Here is an 18,631-nt window from a genome sequence, read left to right as displayed (position 1 = left end):
GCTGCCGGTGCTATCCAAATTAGCTTGCAGCATTAAAGTATTTTCCACATATTACAAAGCGAGGGGGGGAGGGAGCATCCACAAGCCAGTTTCTAACTTAAGTAAAAAATAAAAAAAAAGCAAGGTCATCGAAATCCGGACCATATGTACTGATCAAGGTAATGTGTACCAACCCAACAATCCCTGTATAACCACACACCGGCCCTCTTCAGCACAAAACGTGTCAACAGGCCTAAACCATAAGCCTTGTTTAACCAATATAGATACTTCCGTAGCGACGGAGGAAAAGAAATGGAGGTACGAGCTACAGATTTTGGAGAAATGATTAACCCCCACATAACAAGCATGCATCTCCGGAACTAATGGAAAACACACACCTTAGGCCTAATAAGGTATGCAGTCACAAGTTGGGACTTGTGGTGGTCATTCACCCCTCTCATTACAGGCAAGCAGCCTAGCCTTACATCCAGAGCTTACCCCAGTCATATGTGTTGTGTCTGCAATTTCGACCCCCCTTTCTTCCTGCTAAGCTTTTCTGTCAAATCAGAATTATTTGATCAGAAGTATTTCTACCATCAAAACCCTGTGTCACCTGTGTTCTAATGATAGTCACCCACACGGCCCTCCCAACTAAACCCTACCCACATTGTGTGAGTAACCTTACAGACCACCATGCATGAAAAGGAAAAGGAAATTTGAAGATATCATCAGCCCAATCCTAGAAGCCAGTGCTGATTCAGAGGACTACTGCATACTAGGTGATTTAAACTATCACCTCGAAAACTCAGAAGACCACAACAATTTGTCGCTAATATAGATGATGGCCAATGCCTCGTTGGAGAGGAAAGTCATGCATCCCACACATGACGCCGTTCACACCTTGGATGGGTTATTTACATCTAACCCCCACCTTAAAATAATAGAGGTTATGCCAGTCCCCTGGTCAGATCACAGAGCCATCCTGTTCACCGTAACCACCACACATCACATTCCCAACCCACACATTCCCCATAAGACACTCAAAAGACGCAACTGGAGGCACATAAGCCCCCAACAGTTGCAATGCACTCTAGCATCCTCCAAACCTGACCTAAAACCTGAGGCAAACCTAGCTGCAGACAGTTTCTCCAACTGGGTTAAATCCGCAGTAGACTTGTTGGCACCAGAAAAAAGCGTTACCAGCAAGCGCACGAAGAAATCTGAACCCTGGTTCTGTGATGCCCTGCGCAAACAGAAGCAGATCTGCAGAAAAGACGAGCGGCGCTGGAGAAGTAACTACACAATAGCCGAAAAATAAATATATTCCCAATCATTGAGCACTTATAAAAAGATGATAATGGACAAAAAAAGTAAATACTTCTCAGATAAAATCCAACAAGCAGGCAACTCCAGCAAAGAACTATTTTCAAACTGAAGAAACTTGTCAAACTTCCAGAACCACATAGAAAGGACACTAGTGCAGCATTCTGCAACCAACTCACAGGTTATTTTAAGGACAAAATGCTTACCATTTTTTAATCCCTTACAGATTGGGATGATGGCATGACAGTCACTCCTGCTACAAACATCCCATGTCCCACCAGTGTCCTAGATTCCTTTGCACCACCCAGTATTGAACAAATAACACAGACAATCAAATCCATAAAATCTGGAACATCCTCGGACCCTTGTCCACCCATGATATTCCACATGGCACCAGACAATCAGCAAACAATTTAGCACACTCTACAAAGAAGTTGTAACATCTGGCATCTTTCCAGAGGCTTGAAAACGGTGTCAATTTTGCCTTTACTAAAAAAAAAACTAATTTAGATCCCAGCGATCACAGTAATTACAGACCTATAGCAAGGATTCCTTTTCCTGCCAAAATATAGGAAAAAATCCTCAACGCCCAACCTAACGACTTACATCTCCCCGGCAGACCTACTGGATCCCTCCCAGTATGGTTCCCGACAAGGGCACGGCACAGAAACTGCCCTGATAATGGCGGCAGGGGAGATCTGGGCAATACTAGACATGGGAGCCAAGGCTGCCTTGATCCTGTTGGATCGGTCGGCGGCTTTCGACACCGTGAACCATGATATACTAATCAAACGGATCCAAGAGGCAGGAGTCAAGAATACTGCTCTAAAACTGGTAAAATCCTATCTGAACAACAGACATCAATATGTTCAGGTCGGCGACTCCCGTTCAGAGCAGTTCACGCTACCATGTGGGGTGCCACAGGACTCCTCGTTGAGGCCTACCCTGTTCAACCTTAATGTGACTCCTCCAGCCAACATCATCAAGCAATATGGCTTCACAATAATATCTTACGCGGCTGACACCCAAATCATGGTGTCCATTTCAAGCAGCCCTGAAGATACAGCTGATAGCTTTTAAAATGTATGTACCACATAAATCAATGGATGGGGTCGAACTGTTTGAAGCTTAATGGTACCAAAACAGAGGTCCTCCTACTGGGATCAGATACCTCTTTCTGGTCCCTAGTATTGGTGCGTACCCCACCCCAGTTCAAAAAGTGAGGAACTTGGGCATCATCTTTGATGACAAACTGTCCTTTCAACACCAGGTCAAGAAAGTCGTATCGACGATATTTCTGATTTTAAAATCTATCCGCAAAATACGCACTTCCATCTCCCCGGAAGCAGTAAAAACTCTAGTTACAGTTCTAGCCTTGGCCAAACTAGACTACGGAAATGCCCTATACTTAGGCCTCCTAAAACAGCGAATGGCCAAGCTTCAGCGCACACAAAATGCCGCCGCCAGAACAATATTGACCATCCCCAAATTCCAGTCCATATCAGAAGGCCTGAAAAAAACTCCACTGGCTCCCCATGAAGAAAAGAATAGACTTTAAGGCCCTGTGTCTAGCATACAAAGCATTACATGGAAATGGCAGCATCTCACCTGGTTAAAAGGAAGGAAGTTTCGTTAAATTAAAACATGCGGAGCAATCCTTGCAGCGTGCCTGGCAAACCTAATGTTGCTCAGTGCTAGTGCAGTGTTTCAGTCTGTGAGAATTGTGAGAATTGTGGGCTGACAATACAAGGGTGCATAATAAGATTTTGTCACAAGAACATTACATTTGTGCCACAATTCTGGATCCACGGTCAAAATTGGCACTGAAAAGTAAGACATTAATTCCTTTTTCAGAAATGGATGGTGCCCGGTACAAAACTTGGATAGATGAGTCAGCTAGTAAGTTGGAAAATGAACGGCTGCTAAATAAAGGCCCGCTAGATAAACCCACAACAAGTACTGCAGCAGGGCATCCGGCGTAATGTTCAACTTCGGAGCCTGAGGGCAGTGCGTTTGGCTCAGAACACTCACCAACACTATCGACAACAGCAAGAACCAGATCATTAGCCCCAGTAAAATCGTTAAGGGATTGGTATTTACAGCAAGGACTTGGTAGGTCCAGTGCTGATGCAAAGACAAAAGAGCCTGAACAAAGTGTAGCACCCCTGAACATTGAGCGGATGGTCCAGGCCTATCTGGACAACCCAACAGAGGTGTACATTGATCAAAACCCATTGCGGTATTGGTATTGGAAAAGGGGCCAATGGCCACTGCTCTGCAGGCTGGCGATAAACTATCTGGCTTGCCATTTCGCAAGTGTCTCTTCTGAACTGGTTTTCAGTGCTGCTGATTCCATTGTAACCGTGAGAAGGACCAGTCTCTCGCCCAAAAACGTGGAGGGGTTAACCATGATCAAAATGAATCAGCACTTTATACCACAGAATTACACAATACACGAATCAAGGGAGGAAGATGAGGACAGCGGCTCAGGTGACGGAAGTAGTGTGTTAGATGAGGATTACCTACTTCTGTTTGAACCCCCAGAGTTTGAGGACGAGCTATACTTCCCTGACAATTAGGCTTGCACTTCTTACTGTCTTCCTCCCTTGTTTTGTTTCACTTGTGTGTTAGAAACTTCAAATCACAACAAATCCATCACCACCATCTTCTAGTCTTTTTATTGCCATATACGAGTTTCAGCTGTCTGCATTTCACAGTCCACTCCTCCGAATCATGCTCCTCCATCCTCCTGAATCTCCCTAAATTCATTGCCCTCAAGCCAGATGATGATTGGATGATGCAAAATAGAAGAAAAAATTTAATCTTTCCTCGTTGAGTCCCTCCAAAAGAAGTGGAACATGATGATGACAACTATAGCTATCCTCCTTTCTGAGCCGAGAGAGACTGCCCTTTAACTGAAGATGAGACGGAACCGGTAATGAATGATGCCATGCATTGGACGCTGACCGAGTGATTTGTGTTGTTGTGGTTTGTTGTGCATGAAGTTAATTCATTGTGTACTATATGTAATCTACACACTAAAAGTAACTCAAGGCAATTTTTCCCTTCTTGTAGTTTTAATAACAAATTTGTACTTCTACTGCAGGCGGATACATTGCATTTGAATATAGAAAGAGGACTCAATCTGTACACTGCACACTGAGTTGGTCAACACCATGATGATAATGGAGAGAGAGAGACTGCCCCTTCACTTAAGATGAGATGGAACAGGTAATGACTGGCATGCATTGGACACCGACTCTGAATGATTGGTGTTTGTGTTGTTGTTGTTTGTTGTGCATGAAGTGAAGTCAAATTGTACTAATATTTAATCTATACACTAACAGTGACTCAAGCCAATATTTCCTTTATTGTCGTTTAATAACAAAATTGTACTTCTATCGCAGGCCAATCCATTGCATTTTTTAATATGGAATCTGGACTCACTCGGTAGACTGCAGACTGAGTTGAACAACACCATCATGATGACCACAGTGACATAGTATCTTCGCAGTCACTCAGTAGGATCGGAGATGATTGATGGAATAAGTCAGGGCGTTTCATGAGTGGCATAAAAGGTAAACAAGTCAACAAGAACCACAGCAGACCTAAATGTCTGTGTAGCGGTGGAGTCGCGTGTAGTGTGGTATGACTGCGGTGCATTGATTTAGTCACTTAAATTGTAAAATGCTATGGTGCTGGATATGTGCTTTGTCCAACTCTTTCAAAAAATGTACGCTAAATGGAGGATGTGCAAAGGATGCCGTCAACGTGGACCTGCTCTGTCCGGTTGTTGTAGGTTAATGCTGGAAACAGGCTAGAGTAGACATGCTGCATTCATGCCGCCTCTGAAAGTGTTCTTGTTGCACTACACCATAACTTGTGCATTTTCTTTCGACTTGGTTTTTCAATATCCCTTTTGTTTTTCCATCTACAATTACAGGCCGGCCCTTACCATGTGCTATACTTGGGAAAACAATGCACACTTATCTTACCAATGAATCTACATCTGCCAGGCAGGCAGTGGCGTCACCCAAGATTGAAGGACGGAGCATCCATGGAAGGGAGGACCAAGAGGAATGCCGAGATGCAACTCCCTATTTTCACCAGGATAAAACAGTAGCAGTATCAACTTTCATCATCTTTTAAATAATTTGATCCATTTTTTTGTCTTCAATCATTACTACAGTGTGCTGTTGTTATTATTATTATGTTTGCTCTTTGCTTATAATTCATCCCTACAGACATTTTTTAATTTTCTTTGCTATCTTTAAAAGTATGCCCGGTACAACAGAACACAAACTGTATGTCATCCGGGTCTCCTTATCATCATGCATGCATTTCCTTTTTCTCCCTTAACAGATTGATATGGATATGGTAGTCTACAAAGATTGTGTTTTGTTGTTTGTCCATGCGTACTATTTTCCTCTGTCAAACCTTTCCCCAAAACCCTCTTCCCAACCATTCAACAAACCCTAACCCTCTTCCCCCGGGCTGTGTGACTTATTGAGGTGTAACTAAATTAAATGTACACCAATAATTTATCACACGCTTGCTGGGGCGGATGTGGCAAAAGCAACAGTAATTAAATTTCAAGGCAGGGCGAGGATCTTCTTCTGCTTGCCCACCCAAGAGCAGTATATTTGTGAGGTCATTTTTTTACCAAAGGAACCTAATACATCAGCATTAATTGCCGGCATCGATTGGATTTGTTGTCATCCTCCTACACAGCACTTTTTTTTTTTTTTTTTTAAATGAAATTTTTTTATTGAGCAGAGAAAAGAGGGTGCAATGTACATGGTTTCAAGCATTACATCTGAATGACAACTGAAGATATGTAAACAAGAAGACTTGAAATGGGAAATGCAAGATAATTCCTAAAATCGATGCTATGGGCATTTCATTCTATTATATCATACAATGAATCGATATTAAAGTGCAGTGCAGGATATAACAACTCCATGGCATGTATATATCTGGATAAATATTCGATCTTGCACAAGAGAAAAATGCTACTCATGTCTTCAAATACAATTTTTTTTAAAACCCCAAATAATGTGCAAATGCAATAACAGCAAATCATTGCCTTGATTGAATACAATACAATGAGCATCGCACACAAAGATTAATTCCACATAAAGTGCAAATACAATATCAGCAAATAATTATGTCAAGAGAGTACAGTACTTAAGTCCTAAAGTACAGAGCATGGAATGGAGCAACTAAAGTGCATATGCAAATATCAACCAATAAATACCATTGTAAATTCACCTTCAGGGAATAAAACCTTTTTCCCCCACAGCACCCCCCGAAACTTTCTAAATCATAGTTAAACAAATAAAGGCACACTACCCCAATCAATGTATCAAAACATACAGATATAAACAATTCCAAATAATCCTAAATCATTAGACCCCGTTAAAATTCTAAGAATCATCGAGAACCAATAAATCCGCAACTGTCCTTAAATACGAGCAATTCCCTAAACCCCTTCCAATTTTTGTTAAATTTCATTATTCCCCCGACTCTCCTAGCATAGGCCTCTTCAAATCTACAAATCCTTTTCATTTTATTAAACCAAGTTAGATGGTGTGGTACCTCCTTCGATTTCCAATTTTGAAGTATCAGGGAGCAAGCCACCATACAGGAGATTGCTACAAAAGCTTTATCAGCACTGGATAGAATAGCTTCGTCCCTCACCCCCCCAAACAATGCAGTTTCAGCTTGAGGAGAGAGACACAAACCCAAGGCAGTGCCCATATCGCTAAATATTTCTCCCCAAAACTGGTCCTATAGCGGACAGGAGTAAAAAATATGATGCCAACCACCTTCATCCTCCTGATGACACCGAAAACACCTATTCACACAATCAGGGAATTTTTTCTGTAATATGGACCTATAGCCTAAGAGGCAGATTTTCTCCCACTCCTGGAGACTAAACCTACAACCAGTTTCCCGAACTATTTTCTCCAGATGATTTAATATACCTTTATCCTGGGCTTGATTCCTCAGTATAGAGTACCACTTACCCAACCCACAAAAATTAGAGGCATATAAATCTATCATAATTTTGTGTGGAGTATTTAACATGCCCGCCGTATTAGATATAAAGTGGACTATCCGTAAATATTCGAGAAACGTGGGTTTTCTATGACCTTCTGCTCTTGTGCTAATTTCTTGCCAGGACAGAACTCTATTTTGGACAATAAAGTGCTTGAATTGAAAAAAACCACATTCTTCCCATATATCAATATGTCTAGATTGAAGGTATAAGCCGATGGTATTACACTCCCTTAATGTAACATATTGAAAACCAGAAGAGCTTGTTTTCTTAAAGACTATCTGAAGCCTAAACAATAATTCTCGAAGAGACTTGTAGCGGGTCTTTTTCGGTAATTTAGATGTTTTTAGAAAAAATGAAGATTGAACTCCTGCTTCTAAGATCATTTTATCTAGAAAAAAACTATCAAAGTTGCGCTTGTAGTATAAAATATCGACCACAAAATTTAACAAAGCAGCCTCATAGTATGTCCGTACCTGCGGGAGCGCTAGACCCCCTTGGATTATGGGTAATTGCACTATAGCTAATTTTACTCTGGGGGCTTTTTTTCCCCATATAAATTCCCTAAACAAAGTGTCTAATTCATTAAAATATAATTGGTTAATATGAATGGGGACATTTAAGAATAAAAATGTTAAAAGAGGAAGGATAGACATCTTAATCATAGAGACTCTCCCTATAATAGTACGAGGGAGCACAGACCATTGTTCTAATAAGCTTTTTATCTTCTGCTTAGTCCTCAGATAGTTCAATTCGAATAATTTATGGTACTGATTCGTGACATAAATGCCCAAATATCTTATTGGATCTAATTTCCTGGCTTGAGCCCTGAGATTAATAGGAAACAAGTTGGGGTCCGAATTGAGAGAGAGTAGCTCAGTTTTTTTTCCATTTATTTTATAACCACCAATCTGTTGGAACCGAGAGAATTCAGAAAAAACTCGATCTAAATTCTCTTTCTCCGGGGTTAGGTATAAAATAATATCGTCAGCAAATAGCTTGACTTTAGACATCGCAGGTATTGGAGGAGTAATAGCAGCATTATTTCGAATTTTTAAAACCAAAGGTTCGATAAAAAAAGGGAAAAGTAGAGGGGAAAGCGGGCATCCCTGCCTCGTTCCCCGTTTTATTGCCACTTCCCGTATCTGTTCTTGATTAATGACCACCTTAGCACTCGCACTCTGATAGATATTTCGAAGCATATTAATTACTTGTTGCGGGACGCCAAAATGATCTAAAGTAAGAAATAATGTTTGCCAATTCACCAAATCAAAGGCTTTTTCTGCGTCGACCATTATAACTGCCGCAGGGATTTTGTTAGTGCTAAAAAAATCTAAGGCATGTATTAGGAATTGCGTGTTCATAGCCATTGATCGACCTGCGATAAATCCTGTTTGATCCCTGTGAATTACTTCTTGAGCCACAGGAATAAAACGCAGGGCCCACAACTTCATCAGGATCTTTTAATCAGAGTTGAGTAGGCTTATTGGTCTAAACGAGTTGATATCTTCCGGGTTTTTATCTTTTTTTACAAATGATATTATAATAGATTCTTTGAACTCACTTGATACCATTCCACCCTTTCTAATATTATTAAAAAGTCTCTTTAATGGGGATGCCAATTCTTTCATAAAAACGTTATAAATTCCAGTGGGAACCCGTCCTGACCACACGCCTTGCCCCCAGCCATTGATTTAATTGCTTTTATTATTTCCTCCTCCCGTATATCCTCGTCCAACTCTCTAATTTTATTCTCGGAAAGCCTGGGAATATCTATGTCTGAAAGATACACTTGAATTTGTTCATTACTAGTAGGATATTCTGTTGAATAAAGCTGCCCATAATGTTGAAGAAAGATCCGTGCAATATTATCCCTATCTACTATAACATGATCAGAAACCGGATCCCTAAGTGAGACAATCAAGGAGGATTCCGTTTTTTTTCTCGTGGAGTTAGCTAATAACTTTCCAATCAGCTGGCTCTCCTCATAGATTTTTTGTTGAAAGATTTTAGAATTGCAAATTTCCTCCAAGATAAAAAATTCCCTTCGTTCCGAGCTAGCTTCATTATAGTGGTTAGCCCGATGTTGAATCATTAAGGTATATTCTTGATTAACCTTCTTCTGTAAGTCCTCTATTTTCAGTCTCCGAGTTTTGGACTGACCGGCCCTCAATGCTATTATTTGGCCCGAGCTGCGGCCTTGAACCCCCCCCAAATAGCAAAAGGGGCAGCAGTGTTATCATTGACCAAAAAATATCGCAAGATCCATTCTCTAAACCCTGAAATCCATTCTGCGTTTTGTAGGAGAAGACGATCCTTCTGCCATCTAGGTCGCTCACTAACCCTCCGCCCTACGACTAGGGATATCCCTACAAACGCATGATCTGAAAAAGGATTGGCACTGATCCATGCATTTGAGACTTGTAATGACCTAGATATTAAGAAATAATCTATCCGGGAGGCTGAGTGGAACCGTTGAGAATAGAAAGTAAAGAATTCTATATCTTGGTGGAGTTGCCGCCAAGGGTCTACCAGCGAAAATTCCTCTTGCATTGCTCTCATTATTTTTTTAGTATTTGGTTTTAGTTGTTTTTTATTTTCGTTAGTAGTATCCTTCCTAATATCTAAGATGTAGTTGAAGTCCCCCCCTAAAATAATTTGTCCGGGGGAGCCAATCAACATTTCATAAATCTGATTCAGGGGTACTACATTATCAATAATTGGACCATAATAATTTATAAAATTTAACCTTATACCCTTAACTACAGTAATTACCCGAATCCATCTCCCGAAAGTGTCTCTATGAACCTGCAAAAATTCCCAATCTATTTTGATGGAAAAATAAATTGCGACCCCTCTCATTCCTACCCCTGCAGAGGCAAAAAAAGCTGTAGAAATTTTTTGGGGGATATATAAATTGGGAAATTAGATTTAAGATGTGTTTCCTGCAGAAAAAGAACATGGGGATCCAGTGAGGAAGCCCATCTAATAAGTGCACCATATTTCTTTTTATTCAATATGCCGTTGGTGTTTAGCGACAGGATCTGTAATCTACCACTTGCCATGTTTGATCACTAGAAATAGCATTCCATGGACCTTTTTCTCTGCTCCTTTTTTTTCTGCAATACCCCTTCCCCTAGCCCCCAAGACCCTCGACACAAACCCCCCCTAGAAATGTGAAACCCCTCTCCTGCAACCACGCTATCCACATTCCCCCCCCCACCATCTATCCTGGGTAGCATGTTATTGCACCCTTTGTAGCGGCCAAAAATGGCCACCCCCTCCCCTAATAAAACAAACAGAAAACAACAAGATAAAAGAAAGCAGGAGGAAAAGAAGCAGGAAAAGAAATAAGGTCTAAGAAAAACTGGGGAGAAAAAAAAAAAAAAAAGAAGGAATATAAACAAAAAATGACCCATTTACAGAACCTTTACAAGACTGTCCTGTGCGTTTCACCACAAAGATTCTGATGAGGGTCTAGAGAGCTCTTTCAAAAAGATCTGGGCCTCCTCTAGGTCCGAAAATATAAAGAACTTCCCCTTCACCAGGACCCGTAGCTTGGACTGCTGCGCAATCGAGGCCTGGGCACCATGTGCCTTAAATAAATGCAGCATCTTGACAAACTCCTTTCTTCTACGAGCTGCTACCACAGTCATGTCTGAAAAAATTCGACACTTCTGAGTCTCATTAATCGAAAACTGGCGTTGGTGAATAGCCTTTGACAGAATTTTCTCTTTTATTCTATAGTCGGCGAAGCTCAGGAGAATCGTCCGCGGGAATGGGGAATTGGGGAAAGGCTGAGCTGGAACATGATGTGCCCTAGTAATGGAGAGATCCCCCTCATGTTCCGGCAAAACTTGCTGCTTTATAAACGAGTTGACCCAGTGGAGAGTTTGTGATCCCTCGATCCCTTCAGGTACCCCTACTATCCGGAGATTGGATCTCCTAGAGTGGCTCTCTAATTCCTCGACCTTATTCTCGAGATATCTTCTCCTTTTTACGGCCTCCTTTGACTCGGACAGAACAGAGCTCATTTGATCCTCGAATGTGGATATTCTAGTCTCAGCCTCAGTGACTCTACAAGGGAGACCATAAATCGCGTCTTCAATTTTGTCTAACCGCTGATTTAGAGTCCTAATCTCTGGTTGCTGTATTTTCTTCAGTGGAGAAGTGTGGCTCAATGGTTAGAGCGGCAGACTCTGATGCAGAGTTCTGGCCCGGGACCAGAGTTCAATACCCCGCCTCGGCGGGTATTGGATTCAATTTCCATCGGACCTGTTAATTCTCGCCTCGGTGCCTATTCTAATCATGGGTCCCACGCTGCAACTCTGTAGCTTTGTTCGCCATAAGTTGGCAGGGTATGCTCAGACGTGAGTCCCTTGCTCACTTTGCCACTGGATTCAAGCAAGCCTGGCTGAAATGCCAGAAACCGGTCCTAGGTAGCTTGTTTCCGGTCCAGGGAAGGCATGGCTTGGCAGTTCGGGCTGGACTGTTCCCATGAGGCACAGGGTCAGACTGATTTGCATATGGCCATGTCTGAACTGGGGTGGCAGAGTGGGCTAAAGAACGGTGATGGATCAAACCCAGATCTGTTGACTGGGTGTGAGTGTTTGATTGGTTCTGATGCTCCGTCCATCACCACCCCCTTTTGTACCGCTTTGTTCGCCATAAGTTGGCAGGGTATGCTCAGACGTGAGTCCCTTGCTCACTTTGCCACTGGATTCAAGCAAGCCTGGCTGAAGACGGCTGAAATGCCAGAAACCGGTCCTAGGTAGCTTGTTTCCGGTCCAGGGAAGGCATGGCTTGGCAGTTCGGGCTGGACTGTTCCCATGAGGCACAGGGTCAGACTGATTTGCATATGGCCATGTCTGAACTGGGGTGGCAGAGTGGGCTAAAGAACGGTGATGGATCAAACCCAGATCTGTTGACTGGGTGTGAGTGTTTGATTGGTTCTGATGCTCCGTCCATCACCACCCCCTTTTGTACCGCTTTGTTCGCCATAAGTTGGCAGGGTATGCTCAGACGTGAGTCCCTTGCTCACTTTGCCACTGGATTCAAGCAAGCCTGGCTGAAGACGGCTGAAATGCCAGAAACCGGTCCTAGGTAGCTTGTTTCCGGTCCAGGGAAGGCATGGCTTGGCAGTTCGGGCTGGACTGTTCCCATGAGGCACAGAGTCAGACTGATTTGCATATGGCCATGTCTGAACTGGGGTGGCAGAGTGGGCTAAAGAACGGTGATGGATCAAACCCAAATCTGTTGACTGGGTGTGAGTGTTTGATTGGTTCTGATGCTCCGTCCATCACCACCCCCTTTTGTACCGCTTTGTTCGCCATAAGTTGCCAGGGTATGCTCAGACGTGAGTCCCTTGCTCACTTTGCCACTGGATTCAAGCAAGCCTGGCTGAAGACGGCTGAAATGCCAGAAACCGGTCCTAGGTAGCTTGTTTCCGGTCCAGGGAAGGCATGGCTTTGCAGTTCGGGCTGGACTGTTCCCATGAGGCACAGGGTCAGACTGATTTGCATATGGCCATGTCTGAACTGGGGTGGCAGAGTGGGCTAAAGAACGGTGATGGATCAAACCCAGATCTGTTGACTGGGTGTGAGTGTTTGATTGGTTCTGATGCTCCGTCCATCACCACCCCCTTTTGTACCGCTTAGTTCGCCATAATTTGGCAGGGTATGCTCAGACGTGAGTCCCTTGCTCACTTTGCCACTGGATTCAAGCAAGCCTGGCTGAAGACGGCTGAAATGCCAGAAACCGGTCCTAGGTAGCTTGTTTCCGGTCCAGGGAAGGCATGGCTTGGCAGTTCGGGCTGGACTGTTCCCATGAGGCACAGGGTCAGACTGATTTGCATATGGCCATGTCTGAACTGGGGTGGCAGAGTGGGCTAAAGAACGGTGATGGATCAAACCCAGATCTGTTGACTGGGTGTGAGTGTTTGATTGGTTCTGATGCTCCGTCCATCACCACCCCCTTTTGTACCGCTTTGTTCGCCATAAGTTGGCAGGGTATGCTCAGACGTGAGTCCCTTGCTCACTTTGCCACTGGATTCAAGCAAGCCTGGCTGAAGACGGCTGAAATGCCAGAAACCGGTCCTAGGTAGCTTGTTTCCGGTCCAGGGAAGGCATGGCTTGGCAGTTCGGGCTGGACTGTTCCCATGAGGCACAGGGTCAGACTGATTTGCATATGGCCATGTCTGAACTGGGGTGGCAGAGTGGGCTAAAGAACGGTGATGGATCAAACCCAGATCTGTTGACTGGGTGTGAGTGTTTGATTGGTTCTGATGCTCCGTCCATCACCACCCCCTTTTGTACCGCTTTGTTCGCCATAAGTTGGCAGGGTATGCTCAGACGTGAGTCCCTTGCTCACTTTGCCACTGGATTCCAGCAAGCCTGGCTGAAGACGGCTGAAATGCCAGAAACCGGTCCTAGGTAGCTTGTTTCCGGTCCAGGGAAGGCATGGCTTGGCAGTTCGGGCTGGACTGTTCCCATGAGGCACAGGGTCAGACTGATTTGCATATGGCCGTGTCTGAACTGGGGTGGCAGAGTGGGCTAAAGAACGGTGATGGATCAAACCCAGATCTGTTGACTGGGTGTGAGTGTTTGATTGGTTCTGATGCTCCGTCCATCACCACCCCCTTTTGTACCGCTTTGTTCGCCATAAGTTGCCAGGGTATGCTCAGACGTGAGTCCCTTGCTCACTTTGCCACTGGATTCAAGCAAGCCTGGCTGAAGACGGCTGAAATGCCAGAAACCGGTCCTAGGTAGCTTGTTTCTGGTCCAGGGAAGGCATGGCTTGGCAGTTCGGGCTGGACTGTTCCCATGAGGCACAGGATCAGACTGATTTGCATATGGCCATGTCTGAACTGGGGTGGCAGAGTGGGCTAAAGAACGGTGATGGATCAAACCCAGATCTGTTGACTGGGTGTGAGTATTTGATTGGTTCTGATGCTCCGTCCATCACCACCCCCTTTTGTACCGCTTTGTTCGCCATAAGTTGCCAGGGTATGCTCAGACGTGAGTCCCTTGCTCACTTTGCCACTGGATTCAAGCAAGCCTGGCTGAAGACGGCTGAAATGCCAGAAACAGGTCCTAGGTAGCTTGTTTCCGGTCCAGGGAAGGCATGGCTTGGCAGTTCGGGCTGGACTGTTCCCATGAGGCACAGGGTCAGACTGATTTGCATATGGCCATGTCTGAACTGGGGTGGCAGAGTGGGCTAAAGAACGGTGATGGATCAAACCCAGATCTGTTGACTGGGTGTGAGTGTTTGATTGGTTCTGATGCTCCGTCCATCACCACCCCCTTTTGTACCGCTTTGTTCGCCATAAGTTGGCAGGGTATGCTCAGACGTGAGTCCCTTGCTCACTTTGCCTCTGGATTCAAGCAAGCCTGGCTGAAGACGGCTGAAATGCCAGAAACCGGTCCTAGGTAGCTTGTTTCCGGTCCAGGGAAGGCATGGCTTGGCAGTTCGGGCTGGACTGTTCCCATGAGGCACAGGGTCAGACTGATTTGCATATGGCCATGTCTGAACTGGGGTGGCAGAGTGGGCTAAAGAACGGTGATGGATCAAACCCAGATCTGTTGACTGGGTGTGAGTGTTTGATTGGTTCTGATGCTCCGTCCATCACCACCCCCTTTTGTACCGCTTTGTTCGCCATAAGTTGGCAGGGTATGCTCAGACGTGAGTCCCTTGCTCACTTTGCCACTGGATTCAAGCAAGCCTGACTGAAGACGGCTGAAATGCCAGAAACCGGTCCTAGGTAGCTTGTTTCCGGTCCAGGGAAGGCATGGCTTGGCAGTTCGGGCTGGACTGTTCCCATGAGGCACAGGGTCAGACTGATTTGCATATGGCCATGTCTGAACTGGGGTGGCAGAGTGGGCTAAAGAACGGTGATGGATCAAACCCAGATCTGTTGACTGGGTGTGAGTGTTTGATTGGTTCTGATGCTCCGTCCATCACCACCCCCTTTTGTACCGCTTTGTTCGCCATAAGTTGGCAGGGTATGCTCAGACGTGAGTCCCTTGCTCACTTTGCCACTGGATTCAAGCAAGCCTGGCTGAAGACGGCTGAAATGCCAGAAACCGGTCCTAGGTAGCTTGTTTCCGGTCCAGGGAAGGCATGGCTTGGCAGTTCGGGCTGGACTGTTCCCATGAGGCACAGGGTCAGACTGATTTGCATATGGCCATGTCTGAACTGGGGTGGCAGAGTGGGCTAAAGAACGGTGATGGATCAAACCCAGATCTGTTGACTGGGTGTGAGTGTTTGATTGGTTCTGATGCTCCGTCCATCACCACCCCCTTTTGTACCGCTTTGTTCGCCATAAGTTGCCAGGGTATGCTCAGACGTGAGTCCCTTGCTCACTTTGCCACTGGATTCAAGCAAGCCTGGCTGAAGACGGCTGAAATGCCAGAAACCGGTCCTAGGTAGCTTGTTTCCGGTCCAGGGAAGGCATGGCTTTGCAGTTCGGGCTGGACTGTTCCCATGAGGCACAGGGTCAGACTGATTTGCATATGGCCATGTCTGAACTGGGGTGGCAGAGAGGGCTAAAGAACGGTGATGGATCAAACCCAGATCTGTTGACTGGGTGTGAGTGTTTGATTGGTTCTGATGCTCCGTCCATCACCACCCCCTTTTGTACCGCTTAGTTCGCCATAATTTGGCAGGGTATGCTCAGACGTGAGTCCCTTGCTCACTTTGCCACTGGATTCAAGCAAGCCTGGCTGAAGACGGCTGAAATGCCAGAAACCGGTCCTAGGTAGCTTGTTTCCGGTCCAGGGAAGGCATGGCTTGGCAGTTCGGGCTGGACTGTTCCCATGAGGCACAGGGTCAGACTGATTTGCATATGGCCATGTCTGAACTGGGGTGGCAGAGTGGGCTAAAGAACGGTGATGGATCAAACCCAGATCTGTTGACTGGGTGTGAGTGTTTGATTGGTTCTGATGCTCCGTCCATCACCACCCCCTTTTGTACCGCTTTGTTCGCCATAAGTTGGCAGGGTATGCTCAGACGTGAGTCCCTTGCTCACTTTGCCACTGGATTCAAGCAAGCCTGGCTGAAGACGGCTGAAATGCCAGAAACCGGTCCTAGGTAGCTTGTTTCCGGTCCAGGGAAGGCATGGCTTGGCAGTTCGGGCTGGACTGTTCCCATGAGGCACAGGGTCAGACTGATTTGCATATGGCCATGTCTGAACTGGGGTGGCAGAGTGGGCTAAAGAACGGTGATGGATCAAACCCAGATCTGTTGACTGGGTGTGAGTGTTTGATTGGTTCTGATGCTCCGTCCATCACCACCCCCTTTTGTACCGCTTTGTTCGCCATAAGTTGCCAGGGTATGCTCAGACGTGAGTCCCTTGCTCACTTTGCCACTGGATTCAAGCAAGCCTGGCTGAAGACGGCTGAAATGCCAGAAACCGGTCCTAGGTAGCTTGTTTCCGGTCCAGGGAAGGCATGGCTTGGCAGTTCGGGCTGGACTGTTCCCATGAGGCACAGGGTCAGACTGATTTGCATATGGCCATGTCTGAACTGGGGTGGCAGAGTGGGCTAAAGAACGGTGATGGATCAAACCCAGATCTGTTGACTGGGTGTGAGTGTTTGATTGGTTCTGATGCTCCGTCCATCACCACCCCCTTTTGTACCGCTTTGTTCGCCATAAGTTGCCAGGGTATGCTCAGACGTGAGTCCCTTGCTCACTTTGCCACTGGATTCAAGCAAGCCTGGCTGAAGACGGCTGAAATGCCAGAAACCGGTCCTAGGTAGCTTGTTTCTGGTCCAGGGAAGGCATGGCTTGGCAGTTCGGGCTGGACTGTTCCCATGAGGCACAGGATCAGACTGATTTGCATATGGCCATGTCTGAACTGGGGTGGCAGAGTGGGCTAAAGAACGGTGATGGATCAAACCCAGATCTGTTGACTGGGTGTGAGTGTTTGATTGGTTCTGATGCTCCGTCCATCACCACCCCCTTTTGTACCGCTTTGTTCGCCATAAGTTGCCAGGGTATGCTCAGACGTGAGTCCCTTGCTCACTTTGCCACTGGATTCAAGCAAGCCTGGCTGAAGACGGCTGAAATGCCAGAAACAGGTCCTAGGTAGCTTGTTTCCGGTCCAGGGAAGGCATGGCTTGGCAGTTCGGGCTGGACTGTTCCCATGAGGCACAGGGTCAGACTGATTTGCATATGGCCATGTCTGAACTGGGGTGGCAGAGTGGGCTAAAGAACGGTGATGGATCAAACCCAGATCTGTTGACTGGGTGTGAGTGTTTGATTGGTTCTGATGCTCCGTCCATCACCACCCCCTTTTGTACCGCTTTGTTCGCCATAAGTTGGCAGGGTATGCTCAGACGTGAGTCCCTTGCTCACTTTGCCACTGGATTCAAGCAAGCCTGGCTGAAGACGGCTGAAATGCCAGAAACCGGTCCTAGGTAGCTTGTTTCCGGTCCAGGGAAGGCATGGCTTGGCAGTTCGGGCTGGACTGTTCCCATGAGGCACAGGGTCAGACTGATTTGCATATGGCCATGTCTGAACTGGGGTGGCAGAGTGGGCTAAAGAACGGTGATGGATCAAACCCAGATCTGTTGACTGGGTGTGAGTGTTTGATTGGTTCTGATGCTCCGTCCATCACCACCCCCTTTTGTACCGCTTTGTTCGCCATAAGTTGGCAGGGTATGCTCAGACGTGAGTCCCTTGCTCACTTTGCCACTGGATTCAAGCAAGCCTGACTGAAGACGGCTGAAATGCCAGAAACCGGTCCTAGGTAGCTTGTTTCCGGTCCAGGGAAGGCATGGCTTGGCAGTTCGGGCTGGACTGTTCCCATGAGGCACAGGGTCAGACTGATTTGCATATGGCCATGTCTGAACTGGGGTGGCAGAGTGGGCTAAAGAACGGTGATGGATCAAACCCAGATCTGTTGACTGGGTGTGAGTGTTTGATTGGTTCTGATGCTCCGTCCATCACCACCCCCTTTTGTACCGCTTTGTTCGCCATAAGTTGGCAGGGTATGCTCAGACGTGAGTCCCTTGCTCACTTTGCCACTGGATTCAAGCAAGCCTGGCTGAAGACGGCTGAAATGCCAGAAACCGGTCCTAGGTAGCTTGTTTCCGGTCCAGGGAAGGCATGGCTTGGCAGTTCGGGCTGGACTGTTCCCATGAGGCACAGGGTCAGACTGATTTGCATATGGCCATGTCTGAACTGGGGTGGCAGAGTGGGCTAAAGAACGGTGATGGATCAAACCCAGATCTGTTGACTGGGTGTGAGTGTTTGATTGGTTCTGATGCT

General features: G+C 45.9%; 1 pseudogene; it reads right to left on the bottom strand.

Annotated features, from left to right (window-relative positions):
- Positions 1-10,815: 10,815 nt before the first annotated feature.
- LOC146822484 (uncharacterized) overlaps positions 10,816-18,631 on the bottom strand; it is a 38,333-nt pseudogene continuing 30,517 nt past the window's right edge.

This window comes from Triturus cristatus, chromosome 6, assembly GCF_964204655.1.
Source record: "Triturus cristatus chromosome 6, aTriCri1.1, whole genome shotgun sequence".
In the NCBI taxonomy this organism is placed as follows: Eukaryota; Metazoa; Chordata; class Amphibia; order Caudata; family Salamandridae; genus Triturus; species Triturus cristatus.
Note: the sequence above shows the minus strand (reverse complement) of the source record. Positions and strands in the feature narration are given on the sequence as shown.